The sequence below is a fragment of the Prionailurus viverrinus genome, chromosome B4 (assembly GCF_022837055.1).
Source record: "Prionailurus viverrinus isolate Anna chromosome B4, UM_Priviv_1.0, whole genome shotgun sequence".
In the NCBI taxonomy this organism is placed as follows: domain Eukaryota; kingdom Metazoa; phylum Chordata; class Mammalia; order Carnivora; family Felidae; genus Prionailurus; species Prionailurus viverrinus.
In genome coordinates, this window is record NC_062567.1 from 120938003 (window position 1) to 120951593 (window position 13591).

A 13591-nucleotide genomic window follows, 5' to 3' on the forward strand; every position below is an offset into this window, starting at 1 on the left:
GACTACACGTTGATCTAAAGAATCAAATATAAAATCTTTTCCGTGGTATGAGAGGCCAGTCATGACCAGCATTCTTGCTGTGATCTAAGTTTGACACACTGGGGAAACTGAGGCACCAAAAGCAGCTGTCTTCTTCACCTTGGTCACCCCAGTGCATAGCACACTCCCTGCGGCAAAAGACATGCTGCTTTACTGATACACATGGAGTCAAAGTGAACTACATTAACGCATATTTTTAAATAGATTTTGAAGTACAGTATTACAGCCGTATTGTATCTTCGTCAAGGTCTGATTTAGCTGGAGTGAAAAAGAATGGAGGGAGCAAAGACGATCAGTGTCATGAGCCAGATACATTTTATTCCTTAAAACGCTGAACGTGTCCTCACTGGGCGGGGGAGGGGAGTACTCAGTTCCACCTCTGAAGTCCTTGCTGTTCGCAGTTGATTTACTGCCTGAAGTCAAATCCATGCTCTATATATTAAGGCACAGCCCCCACTTTTTTTGTGTTTTGTTTTGTTTAAGAAGAGCAAACTTTCCCCACAAAGATACAAGAACAGTCAATATTGATCTTCTTGACGGATGGTGCACCTCACGCCACAGGCCTCTCGAGCATCTGCTCATTACCACCCAGCCCTCCCCTTTGTGGGGGAATAATGCCAAGTGGCCTCCTGTGCTATCGGCCGCAGATTGCAAATATTTAAAAGAAATAAATTTCTCTGAATGAAAAGCACCTTTCATTGTTCTCCAACCCCCTCTCCTCCCAAGTCATGTTGATTTTGGGGCAGTGCCTACTGCCAGCACCTGTACTGTTCAATTGTTTGCTTGCCAACATCACTGTGGTTTTCTTGCTTGGGCTTAGGAACCATTCTAAGTACAGTAGCCAATGACGGTGACTTTTCTTTCTCTCCTGGCAAAATCTATAGGGGAAGCATCAACTTCAGGACACCTAGCAGCAACTGTAATTAGAGACACGGGAAGAGAGGAACAGAAATTGGGGCTTCTCTGTCTGAGTATGTGTCCCCACATGATAATGAAAATGGACCACCGCTGCAGTCCGGAAAGAAAGGTTTGGATTTCCTCAATACCGTAGTATTTGGCAGAGAGTGCTTAAACTTGATTTTGGGAAATCCAAAACCTTCCTTTAACTGAACGTGAAGACTCACAGTAAGAAATAAGGATGGGATTTCAGCAAGAGGAAATTCGAATTGTGATTGAAAATAGCCACTTAGAATATTACCCCGGGGGTCTAAATATAAATATAGAATAAAAAGATTATTTCTTCTATGTGAAGCATTACCCACCATTTGGTGAAGTAGGACCATGCCCTGTGTGGTCTTAATCACTGCTCTTAATCTCTTCCCACTCAGCATTAGAGTAAAATGCACTGCAGCCAGTCGCTGTGACTGGCCAACGTCGATGAAAAACTGAGTGTAGGGACAGTCTACGTTTAAAACTTTAGCCCTTTCTCTAGCCCAAAGCTGACTTCTCACTCAATGAGAGGGGTACAGCCTCCATTACCATCACCCCTGGGGAAGGCATTTGTTACTTCTCAGACTGTACATACTTTTATTCTACTTCTAGGAACAAGTATTTAGGCATCCATGTGACTCCAAATATTTTTTTTAAGTTTATTCATTTATTTTGAGAGACAAAGAGAGCAAGCGGAGGCAGAAAGAGAGGGAGAGAGAAACCCAGCCCAATGCAGGGCTTGAACTCACAAACCATGAGATCATGACCTGAGCCAAAACCAAGAGTGGGATGCTGAACCGACTGAGCCACCTGACTGAGCCACCCAGGCACCCCTACGTGACTTCAAATCTTGGTCCGTGTGGTTTACATTGAGTGCTTCCCCCCAGACTTCAGGGATAAAGCAAATGTCCACATCTGATTACAATAGCCCATTACATTTTGTTGGCTGCAGGGATTGAAATTCAGAACCAATGGGATATCATGAGGTTTTGTTGAGATTTCCAGTATCAAGGTTTGACAGTGGATCACTACAGACTCCGGGGCCACCACCGCCACCTTACCAATGAGGCAAGCACATGTTGGCTTTGAATTGCTTTTTGCGTAGGACAGCTTGAGTTGGGTGAAGTGTACTCTCTTGACTGTTCTGCCTGGTGCCCAGGGACCTGTTTGTGATATGAGGATTCTGTGGTCATGGAATGGTTTATTTCACTCTTGGTAAAACTGATCAATTCTGATAAAGATAGTACTGATACTGATAAGGATGAGGCCCACTTTGCCTTAGTTGACATCATTCTCCAATTAGCTGGGCCCAAAAATCCTAGGTCATTTCCTTAGCCCCCAAATGAAAAAGATGACATTTGCTACAAATCCTTACAACTAAAATAAAGGGGTATTTTTCTGTTGTCAATATATGGACTGAACCACAGTGTAAGGAGCTAAAACCAGCCTCCCTATGTGCAGTGAGGTAGGAAGATCTACATGGAATTGCATAACAAGTGTTTTGAATTATATGAAAAACATCAAGCCACTTTTAGTTTCTTGTAAGACCTTCACAAATTACAGAAATGTCCAGAGGAAACCTGAAAATACCATTGTATAAATTTAAATTTAAAATTAAATTCAGATTTACACAAAACAGATTTGTATGAAGAGTTAAATATTTTTAGAAAAATTGTCTGCAAAAATCATCAACTCTAGACATACTAAAATTTATATTTCAAAACAATTTATTATAAATGTGTCCCAATGTTGTCACCATCTCTAAAAATACTCTTAACAGCTTGAGTAACAGTTGCATCAGCATAAAAATTCTTCTGAAAATTAAAAATTATAAAAACTTATTTGCAATTTTGGCTATCCATTGATATTTAATAGTAAGGCACTACAAGCTATCTGCAAACTCTAGATTCACTTGTTGATTACCCGGCTTCACTGTTGCATCACAAGCAGTGAGCTTGACTTTCCCATGACAGATCCCTCAAGGTCAGAATGTGAAGGGCATTTCTCTGGTTTCTCCACAGAAGAATGCTCCAGGAAATATTTGTCTGGTTGATTGAATTCTGGGAATAGACCAGGAAAAAGGGTCTGAAGGTCCCACAGACTACCACCTAAAATTTCAAGAAACCCCTATTTGGAGAGTCCACCTCATCTCTGAGCCCACTGTCCCTGGGTTGAGAGCCACTCTGCCTTAATTTTGCCAGAGAATAAATCCTTGTCTGACTCTGCAAGGGTGAGCAAAGGAAAAATGGAGTTCTGGATCCAGACTGCCACCAGCCCCTTGTTTTAAGCCCCTTGCTCCTTTCCTGCTTTAGACGCTATGTGAAACCTTCAAGTCCCAGGTTTCTTGGTGGTAGAATGAGTTGATTCACTTCTCCTTGTAGGACCCCCATGTAGACTTGTGTTGGGAATCACTCCATTCTTTTAGGTCAGCGACGACATTTTAGCCAACTTCACAGCTTTCAAAAGAATTGTTCAAATTGTTCACTTGATGTTATCTCCTCTCTTTGTTTTTCTTTCTGGTGAGTGAATGCATTTTGTTTAAAAGCAGTGGTTCCCAATTATTTTCAAAATCACATAAGACAAAAAGTAGATGGCATTTGTAGGGAACACTGGGGTAAATGGATAAGACTATTCAAGGCCAAGGCCAACTGGTCTGACTTTACTTGCTATCCCAGCCCTCATAACACTATCAAGAGGGCTAAATAGATTAATATCTCAGCCCACCTGTGACCCATTTGCAGCATACCACCTGAGAGGCTTTGTTCTGTTGCTAATTCTGCGGCGTTTGGAGAGAGGGAGAGGAGATCAGTAGATGTGGTCAGTCTACCATGTTTAACCAGCCACCCCTCACTGCTCAGTCTCCTATATTATCCAGGTTAGATGGTATTTTTCCCCCTGTGGTCATCCATCTCATAGTCCTGAAGGATCCATCTAGCTTTTCCAAATGGCATCTTCCTGATACTTCCTGCCAGGAGCGCCATAGGCACTTATGATTGCTATCCCAGGAAGTAGTAAAAGCGATGCTTCTTACCCCAACACCTCCATTTAAAGCAAATACCTAGCTCCATGATAACTCTTAAATCACAGGAGCCTGAACTCCAGACAAATCCAATCCAGTCTAGTCCCTGGTAACTGGAGAAAGAGGGCATCTAGCCCAGCCAATGAAATAGAACTGCAATGAAGACAAAGGAAATAAACCAAAAGAAACTAACATACATACCGTTTGGTGGGACAGTACAACAGAGTACTCAAGATCATGGGATTTGGAATTAATGGTATCTGTGTTGGAATCCTGCCTCCACCATTTACTGGATATGTGATCCTAGGAAAATTATTCTATCTTTCTCAATATCTTCAATATTGAGATATCTTCAATATCTTCCTCTGGAAAACAGATGGAAAAGTAATTCCTGCTGCCATGAATGTTTAGGTGATGAAGCAACTACAAAGCACCTATAGCACAGAGGTCATGAAGGAATGAGTGGGGAGAAAATATTAATGAGGGGTTGAAAGGAAAAGCATAATATTCACAAAGAAGAAAAGATAGGGTCTTGGAAAAAAATACCATTAAACGGAGAATGAAAGGGATCAAGGCCACAGTCTACAAACATGCTGATACTTAGGACCCCACCAGCCACAGAGAAGCAGGATATAGAGAGATATGCTATGTATAAAATAGGACATATGTATATATATATGTGTGTGTGGGATGTGTATGTGTGTACACATTTGTCAACACCACTGAGGTCCTTCTATGCAATAGAAGTTCTAGGAATTAGCTTCGATGTTGTTTTCCAGGAAACTAACAAAGTCACCATCTTCATTTAGTTACTGATTAACCCTTCAAATAGGGTCAGGTATCCTTGCCTTCTTTTTACATGACCATAAATAAAAATATAACCGATCTCTCATTTTATCCTCAGATGCCAGCCCACACACTATTCTATGTAGCACAAAGGGCCCAACGTGAATATTTAAAACTAATACATTGAGGGATGTATGTGTATGTGTACAAGGCCAGACCATCACACACTTACAACTATGTGCCCTAACTTGTCAAAAAAAACCCTACTAAAGTGGAAGAAAATAAATAAAAGGTCAACACCTCCTTGACAGCTATGGGTACATACATTATTAAACCTAAAGGTGTCACGTCTCAAGGAAACGTAAACTGAAGTTCCTTTCAGGTTCTCCTTAGGGCTGGGGTTTTAGATTGTACTCGGACAAAGGAATCATAATTCAATTATCCAAAGATTTATTACAAAACACTTTGCCCACACTGGATATTTTGATGTGTAAACATCAGAGTATTACACTCCCTGTATCCCAGGCTTCACATTTCAGATTTCATTAGCCAATAAAGCCAGGTTTATTTATAATAAAGTTAAGCCCTTCAAACCACTGACCATGGAAACCAGATTTTGAAATAATTCAGATTTGTGTTTCTGTTCTTTCTAATTAAGGGTAATATCGGGAAGCACAGACAGTGGGTAGCATTGTTCGAGCACCATGGATTTAAGCAAGAAAATCTGATTATCAGCTCATGTCAGAAGCCAAGCGATAATGCAGCTTAGCATTCGTTTGGGCTTTTTCTTTGGCCAAAAGATAATTACCGTTCGTGAGGCCTTACGTAAGTGTATCTAATATCTAAGGCCCTAAAATTTATGAATAGCAAAGACACACAATAGGCAAAGAAGAATTACTGTATTTATTATTTCTATGGCTTGTTCCACCATGATAATTTCATTATCTAGCAAAGTCAAACCTCGAAAATCAAAGTATAATTTCTTAAAGGACAAGAGTTAAATACGCTGGCAAGGTTTTTGGCCCAATTTCCTCTGGTGAAAGTTATTTCTAACAAATAAGAAGTAGACCAGCCAGAATTCTAATAGGAAGTTTACCAAAGGGGATTCAGAGTTACCTATTGAGGCCATTGCACAAACAGATGTTAAGCTTCTGCCGTGAGATTTTTTTTTTCTTTCGTAAGGTGTTATTTCTTAATCCTGTGCTGTTGAAAATAAATACAATGCTTCCTACCAAACAATACCAAAAACCTGAAGACTGAAAAGCACTGCTTGGCAAAGCTGATCGTGTCAGAATGAGCATTGCTGTAATACAAGCAAGCAACCTGAGCATATATCATGCAGAATAAATTTGGGGAACTCAGAGGGAAAAAGTTATTTGAAATAGGGGTTAGAGGTTTGATATATAAGCCCATATCTAATGAAGAGGATGAAAAGAAAATCAAGTTGTGAAATTTCGGAAATTTCAAAAATTTCTAAATTTCTAAAATTTCAGACAAGAATGTTGAGATCCTCCAAAACATGAAGAGTCACCTGCTTTTTAGAAGAAAAAGCATGCTTGTCCTTCTCTATAGATTTTTATCTTTTTAGGAGTAGCTTTTATTAATGATCTACTACTCATTATAAACCAGTAGCAACAAACATTTTATTGAGTACCTGGTATAGACCAGGCATTGCTTTAAATACTTTAGACACAGGAATTCATCAAATCCTTATGGCAACCCGATGAAGCCAATACTTTCCTCTCCCCATTTCACAGAGGAGGAAAATGAATCACACAGAGGTGCAATAACTGCCCAAATGGCTCCCACTGTTCCAAACACACACATACAAATATATCTAACAAAATCTCAATTTTAGTCATCCTCATAACTGGATTTGGTTTTAGATATTAAACTTCTAAACTTTAGCTCAAATAATTTTTCCCCTGGGGCTTCCAGAATTTATTCTGTGTGATTTATACCCAGGCTACTTGTATTACAGCAATGCTCCCTCTGACACCATCCTGAAGCCAAAGGTTCCTTAGGACTGGCCAGGGTAGTTCTGTGGGCTCAGGCCTTAACAATGAGCGCTCCGACCTGGGGCGGATCACTAAGCTCTCTGTTAAACAGAAGTCAAATGGGAACAATGGAAGTAGGAGAGGGGATGATAATAGAACTTGATGGAAGGAGACAAGTGTCAGTACCTGGGCCTGGTGGCCCTACAGCCTCCTGCTGCCAGACTCACAGATCCACCAGTAAGGAATCATTGGTGCTTCAGGCTGGATCCACCCTGTGGACTTCCTATTTTCTATGTTTGCTTTGATCACTTTTTGATTGATTCCCCATGCCTTAACTTTTCCTCTTGAATTTTTCTTGTTTTTTTTCTTTTTGCCTTACACTCTGGGAGATATTTTGCAACTTCTTCTTGCAGTCTTCTGTTAAACTACTTACTTTTAACCGGCATATATTTGATTCCATGAGCTCTTTCTACTTGCTCCGTGCTTCTTTTTCAAGGACAGAGCTGTTCTTATTTTATAGATTTCCTCAGCATTCCCCAGAGGCGCTAATTAGATATCTCCTAAAGTGAAAAGTTTCTTCTGGCTTCTGAATTATATCAGTTTCTTCGAATGTCAATTTCTCTATTGGGTCTTCTTGGTCCTTTTTGTGCCATTGGCTTTCCTTAAATTCTGGTAGTTCTTGGTAAAGGCATACCTCACTTTATAGCATTTTGCTTTATTGTGCTTCACAGATATTATATTTTTTACAAATTGAAGTTTTATGGAAACTCTGCATACAACAAGTCTATGGGCACCATTTTTCCAACAGCATTTGCTCACTTCCTGTGTTTGTGTCACATTTTGGCAATTCTCATAATATTTCAAACTTTTTAATTGTTCTTATGTTTGTTATAGTGATCTGTGATTGACGATTACAACTCACTGAAAGCTCAGATGATGGTTAGCATTTTGTAGCAATAAAGTATTAATTAAGGTATAAACATGGGGTTTTTTTTAGACATAATGCTATTGCACACTTAATTCTGTATAATAACAGAATTATTATACTATATAATAGTATAGTGTAAACATAACTTTTATATGCACTGTAAACAAACAAATTCATTTGACTTACTTTATTGTGATATTCACTTTATTGCAGTGGTCTCGGACTGAACCCTCAATATCTGCAAGGTATGCCTGTATTGTGACTAAAAGCCTCGTTGATGAATTTCCTTTCTGTTTGTGCAAATGTGCTTCTCTTATTAGAGAATTCGGGGTTTCTTCCCATGACCATGAGCTTGGTAGAGGCAGCCAAGAAATGTGAACCGACTGGCTTCACTTCTGGGTGGGTGGGTGGGCTGGCTGGGGCTCCTCCAAACAGAATGAGAGGGTTTCATTCTTTTTTTTTTTAAGTTTATTTATTTTTGAGAGAGAGAGAGAGCGAGAGAGAGAGCAAGTGTAGGAGGGGCAGAGAGAGAGGGAGACAGAGGATCAGAAGTAGGCACTGTGCTGACAGCAGAGAGCCTAATGTGGGGTCAAACCCATGAACCATGAGATCATGACCTGAGCCAAAGTCAGTCACTTAACCAACGGAGTCACCCAGGTGCCCCAAGAGGGCTTCATGCTAAGACACCAGTTCTTATATGAAGAGTCCAGGTCCTCCCCCATTAAACCTCTCAGGGTTTTTTTTTTAGAAAAACATATGCTTCAGTTTTATACTGGAGAGAAGACTCTGCCTGAAAAATCAGTCCTGCCTTTTCATCACTCTCTACAGGTGCAGTGACCTACTTGATGGAGGAGTTTGGAGGAAAGAACTGAGCATGGTTGACTCCGTTCACTCTCCTTCGTCTCTGGGGTCTACAGAAATCAGTTGACTCCAGTCTGCCTTTAGTCATGAGTGAAGCTTGTCAGGAAGTGTCTGTTGTCTCCCACCCTTCAGGGGAGTGCTGCCATTTCCGAGAGCTATCATCTTGGTTCAGGCAAGGCTGCCATTCTGGGGGTCTGAATAGAAAGCCCATTTTGGCCACACACCTAAATCACATTCCTAACCTATTTGATATTCCGATGTCTATCAGCCAGCTACTCTGTCTCTGCCTGGTTCAAAATTATGCAAAATAAAAATGAGAGCTGTGTATTGATCCCTTAGACCCCAATATAAACATGTGTCTGGTGTTGTTGTTGTTGTTGTTGTTGTTGTTGTTGTTATTGTTGTTGTTTTTGGTTGTTTTGTTTTCTGGTCTATTCAGCATCAAACCAATTCTTCACTATGTCAGGAGGCAGCACCCAGCAGAAATTGAAGAGACAGACCTTCCATCATCTCCTCAACCCTTGGCAAATATCTTTGTTTCTCAACCTATAGAAATGCCTTCATGCTGTTTTCCAAACTCAGCTGTCTAGATCCACTTAGATGCTATGAACCCCTCAGGTCCTTTCTGCAGTTTGAAAATATAAAGATTCTCCCTGATACACTCCCTAGAGCCATTGTGAGGAATTAAACCCTTAGTGGTTTAGCTACATCTTCCTTTTGGTCTGTGCACTGCTCCCCTTCCAATAAGTCTTGGTGCAATTGTTTAAACTTAAGATAGGCATCAGAAGCAGTTTTCTCCACAATCTTACATATTTAAAGCCTTTAGAGGCAAGAAATATAACTGTTGCTTGGGGCAGCACCTCCTCTTAATATTGCTATTCCATTTATCAGAAATAAAGTGGTATCACTAAAATACACCTCTTTTTTAAAATTATAAAAGTAATGAGTGCTCCCTCTAAAAATCTTAAACAGTATAGATGAGTGTGATGATCCCACTACTCTCAAGAAGTCATTAAAATTACAAAAATGTTCTTGGGTTGCTTTCAGAAAGTTTTGATGCATATAGAGTGCCATTATACACATACATTTTTTTTACACAAATGAGAGCACGATGGAACCCAGATAAAACTGTTTTGTCATGGTCCACCACTTCAGCATGGGTGCCACACTCAAAAGAAAGCAAGGCCAGGCCCTACATCCAAAAACTAGTAGGAAAGCAAGTAAAATCTTCACATCAGTATTATAAACAATCAGCAAATAAAAGAAGTATTGCCTTGCATGGCAAATAGCAATGTGTTCTGAAATTGTGTCTCACATCTTCCCCTTTCTCCCTAAGGTCCTGCTCTTCACACCATGATAGCTTTCTCTTTCTCTCTCCCTCCCCCACCCCTCTCTCTCTCTCTCTCTCTGTCTCTCTATTTCTCTCTCCCTCCTTCCCACCCACCCCCTCTGCCTTTTCCCTTCTCTCACACCCTTTGTCCTCCCTACTCAAAACAAAATCAAAAAACAAAAAACAAAAACAGAAACTCTTCAAATTTTAATCCATGCTAGCTTTAGTTTTTCTGCCTTTCCTCCTTCCTCTCCTGAATATACTTTTATCCCTTCATAGCTTTAGCTCATTCCAAAATCAATAGTCCTCCTAGGATTCTTTTAGTTCTTCTCTAGAGCCAATACTGGATGAACCCAATGAAAAGCTGGACATGGCTAGTGGGCCCAAGCAGCAAAGGCACTTTTCTCTTCCAAAAGCCAGTGGAGAGGTCAAGGTTGTGAATACACACACACATCTTGTCCTTGTCCCCTTGTCACGATATGATACTGTCTACAGTTTGCTTCTTCGACTTACGAATTCATCACAGGCATGTTTTCTCTTCAGCCCATGATTCTGCCTCATTCTTTTTCAAAGGACATGGTATCATATAGTGTTGAGAATGCATTTAACCAGTCCCTGATGGTAAATATATAGGCTGTTTCTGATTTGAGACTACCTTAAGGAATACTGCAATGAATAATTGCTCACATATTTCTTGTTCACATATTTCTTGATACATGAGGGAGTGTAGATGTGCTCTTGACAACAATTTGACTTGTGTTTCTCTGGCTCCGCTTCCTATGATGTAATAACAACTAATACTCATTCTTTAAATGAATGAGTGAATGAATGAATGAATGAATGAGTCAGCAAATAGCTAGGAATGTGATAATAAACCACAACCAAGGTAAATGACATAACAGTGGGCTTGTACAATGGGATTTAATCTCTACTTAGCCATTCTTGAATGCAACTTTCTTCACCTGTAAAATGGGGACATGCTTTTAAATACTGTTGAATGATTAGATTAAATGACATCAAAAAGGTGCTGAACCCAGGCCAACGTAAGCTATTATTGAACTAAACTCATATGTCCACATAAAATGTTTAAGTGGAGTCTGGGTGCCGTGACCCTTTCATGGATACGGAAAATCACCAGAAGTGTTTGGTGCAGAAAGAGCTGCCTCAATCCCTGGAGGGCATGTTCATGCCTCCAGGATTTTGAGTAGTATTCACAGCCCTGTTATGGCCATTGTTATGTCCTTTGATCTTCCAATGACAATTTCAAAAATTAATTTTTTTAGGTGCATACTTTCTATTCTTAGAAGAAATCTATAATGACAGCTATAAAGTATTCTAAGCCTTAGGGAACTGATATGCCATCATAAGCAAAAACATTTATTAAACCATTGCTTATATGCTAGCTGATATTTAAGCCATTGTGTTCTTGACCTTAGGGGATACAAAGAAGGCAACTAAATATTGTGGAAAGATCTTTGGAGCCACATAGACCTGAGTTCAAAGCCCAGCATTCAATCGTTCATTCAATCATTCATTCATTCAACAAAATTTAAGTGGTTTGAATGGCAGACACTTATCCTAACTTTTAAGTAAACAAATCTCTTTCATTGTCACTTAAAAGATATTTAAACCTTATCAAATGACTTAGCTTCCCAGGGTGCCTGGGTGGCTCAGTCAGTTAAGCATCCAACTCCCACTCAGGTCATGATCTCACAGTTCATGGGTTCGAGCTCTGCCTTGGGCTCTGTGCTGACAACTCAGAGCCTGGAGCCTGCTTCGGATCCTGTGTCTCCCTTTCTCACTGCTCCTCCCCCACTCACGCTCTGTCTCTGTCTCTCTCTCTCAAAAATAAATAAATGTTAAGAAAAAAGATTTTTAAAAAATGACTTAGCGTCTCTTTTTCTAGGGTGCAATGTCAACTTTGTAAGTTTTTCATAAAAGTAACACATATCAAGTGTAAAGCACTGTGTAGTAAGTGTTGGTTTCTTCTATTCCTTCCCAATTAAGGGCTAAAGATTCAAGACAAGCCAAAAACATATTAACACCCTCACAGAACTTAATGAAGACAATATTAGCACATAAGAAAATAAAGAGCAAAATAGTTACATCAAAACCAAGTCTGAGAATTTCAGAGATCCTAGAGCCTCAATTAGGCACATAGTAAATACTTAAAAATGTCTATCAATTGGGTGTACTAATCAAGAATTCAAATAATTAGAGTCTCACGTTTGACAAGAGGCAACATAGCACACTAGGAAAAGTTCTGGCACAACAATTCAAGGCTCCGGTTTGAGTCTACGAAGTGTGGTCTGCCAGCCATGTTTCCTTGGACAAATCATGACCTTTTCCAGACTCGGTCTTCTCACTTGGGGAGCTAGAAGGTGAAGCTGCATCCTTTCTAAGGTACCAATAATTCCAGGTAAATGGTACTTGTCAAAACTTCAGAATACCACTTTGGAGTTTATTTGCTGAGTCTGAGGGTGAACTGCACATGGGTCCTCCAACCTCCCAACACCTTCCAGATATGATTGGAAGGGCCCAGAGAAGTGGCCTTTATCAATATAGCTCTGTTTTGTTTTTTACTCTGAATTTTAAAGTATAGACCAGTGAGTTAAGAAACAAGTATCACTGAAAAAAAAATCCATTTTAAAATCTAAAGACTAAAACTTAACCAGTCACGTCATGTTTTTAGCAAACACACTTACCATTGTGTGGAGTTTTATTGTCCCCCCTGGTGAATAGGAGCCTTTAAAAATGTATATGCCTAGAACTGAATACCGTGTCAAATCTATTGGCACTGCATGTTTAAACACCTGCATCTCATCATTAGCCCTTCATAATATTGTTAAACAATAATTATACTTATGATGAGTAATGGATCCAAATATATCTTTCCTCGAGATGTACTCTTTCTTGTGTGATAAGTAACCCATTAACAGAACATGCAAACTACTCAGGCGAAACAGGATTCATAAATACATCCAGATCATACTCAATAAAGTTTTTAAATGATTATAACGAACTGTAATGATGTCACCTTCTATATTAGAGAATCTTTGCCTTATTTTTCTTAGGATAATTGATGTCATCATTTCTGTTTACCGAGGTTCTAAATTTTACCTGTCTCATCAGATTAAAAAAAAAAAAGTTTCACCTTGAAATTTGACAAGTTTGGTTTTATTTTCCTCAAATTTGAAATGAAAATGAAAATTTGAGACAAAGGCTAAGCTTGGCTTTATTTAAAACCAACAGTGTTGGCTGATAGACATGCAGAGCCCTCCATAGGAAACAACCCACCTACTTCCCCAAACAGAAAGACGACAGCAATCCCAATCATAGTGATCAAAATGGGCCAGTCTCAAAAAACCAGCCTTCAATACATTAGTCTATATGACTCAATATCAGTTAGTGTGAGTCAAAAAACAAAAGGACAACAGGTTTATTTATTTATTTTTTAACATTTATTTAATTTTGAGAGGTACGTTGAACTCAATTCCCACAACAACATTCGAGGTTGGTGCTAATATCATCCCATCTTGCAGACGAGGAAGCTAAGACATAGGAAGGCAAGGCCTACCTCACAGAGCAGAAAGCAGCAAAGCCAAGACTGACCCCAGGGTTTGCTTGTATAATCACCACCCTTCACTATTTTTTCCATTTGCCACCCAGTCTAGCAATAGCCATCTGAAAGCAGGTGCCAG